Source organism: Rhinolophus sinicus, linkage group LG10 (assembly GCF_036562045.2).
Source record: "Rhinolophus sinicus isolate RSC01 linkage group LG10, ASM3656204v1, whole genome shotgun sequence".
NCBI classification, from domain to species: domain Eukaryota; kingdom Metazoa; phylum Chordata; class Mammalia; order Chiroptera; family Rhinolophidae; genus Rhinolophus; species Rhinolophus sinicus.
In genome coordinates this window covers 73,288,930-73,290,360 of record NC_133759.1, presented here as the reverse complement: position 1 = coordinate 73,290,360, position 1,431 = coordinate 73,288,930, and the positions used below count along the sequence as shown (strand labels likewise).

The window sequence follows — 1,431 nt, the reverse complement described above, 5'->3', positions numbered from 1 at the left end:
TAGCTTCTTTGTCAAAAATTATCTGTCCATATTTATGTGGTTTTATTTCTGGGTTCTCAATTCTATTCCATTGGTCTATGTGTCTGTTTTTCTGCCAATACCATGCTGTTTTGATTATTGTAGCCCTGTAGTACAAGCCAAAGTCAGGAAGTGTGATACCTCCATTATTGTTCTTTTTCCTTAAGATTGCTTTGGCTATTCGGGGTCTTTTGTAGTTCCAAACAATCGCTTCTCAGCCTTTTGGCTAAGATCAAGTGTAGTTCCAAACAAATCTGATGATTTTTTGTTCTATTTCTTTAAAATATGCCATTGGAATTTTGATGGGGATTGCGTTGAATCTGTATATTGCTTTGGGTAATATGGCCATTTTAACTATGTTGATTCTTCCAATCCATGAGCATGGAATGTCTTTCCATTTCTTTGTGTCTTCTTCAATTTCTTTCAAAAATGTCTTATAGTTTTCAGCATATAGGTCTTTCACATCCTTGGTTAAGTTTATTCCTAGGTATTTTATTCTTTTTGCTGCAATTGCAAAAGGAATTGTTTTTTGTATTTCTTTTTCTGAGATTTCATTGTTAGAATATAGGAAGGCAATGGACTTTTGTGCGTTGATTTTGTAGCCAGCAACTTTACTGTATTCGTTGATTGTTTCTAATAGCTTTTTGGTGGAGTCTTTAGGGTTTTCTATATATAGCATCATGTCATCTGCAAAGAGTGATAATTTAACTTCTTCATTCCCAATTTGGATGCCTTTTATTTCTTTCTCTTGCCTGATTGCTCTGGCAAGGACTTCCAACACTATGTTGAAAAGCAGAGGTGATAGGGGACATCCCTGTCGTGTTCCTGAACGTAGAGCAAAGGGCTTCAGTTTTTCTCCATTAATTATGAGATTAGCAGAGGGTTTGTCATATATGGCCTTTATTATGTTAAGGTATTTTCCTTCTATACCCATTTTATTAAGTGTTTTAATCATAAATGGATGTTGTATCTTGTCAAATGCTTTTTCTGCATCAATTGATATAATCATATGATTTTTGTCCTTTATTTTGTTTATGTGATGTATCACATTGATGGATTTTCGTATGTTGAACCATCCTTGTGCCCCGGGGATGAACCCCACTTGGTCGTGATGAATAATCTTTTTAATGCATTGTTGTATTCGATTTGCTAGAATTTTATTTAGGATTTTTGCATCGGTATTCATTAGAGATATTGGTCTGTAGTTTTCTTTTTTTGTGCTGTCCTTACCAGGTTTTGGTATCAGGGTAATGTTGGCCTCATAAAATGAGTTAGGGAGTACTGTCTCTTCTTCAATTTTTTGGAAGAGTTTGTGCAGAATTGGTATTAGATCCTCTTTGAAGGTTTGGTAGAATTCACTAGTGAAGCCATCTGGTCCCGGACTTTTGCTTTTGGGAAGGTTTTGGATGACTG

The 1,431-nt window shown here is 35.2% G+C and overlaps 1 pseudogene; it reads left to right on the top strand.

Moving 5' to 3' along the window:
- The first annotated feature begins 224 nt into the window (after positions 1-224).
- LOC141567376 (U2 spliceosomal RNA) lies at positions 225-371 on the top strand (annotated as a pseudogene).
- Positions 372-1,431: the final 1,060 nt, after the last annotated feature.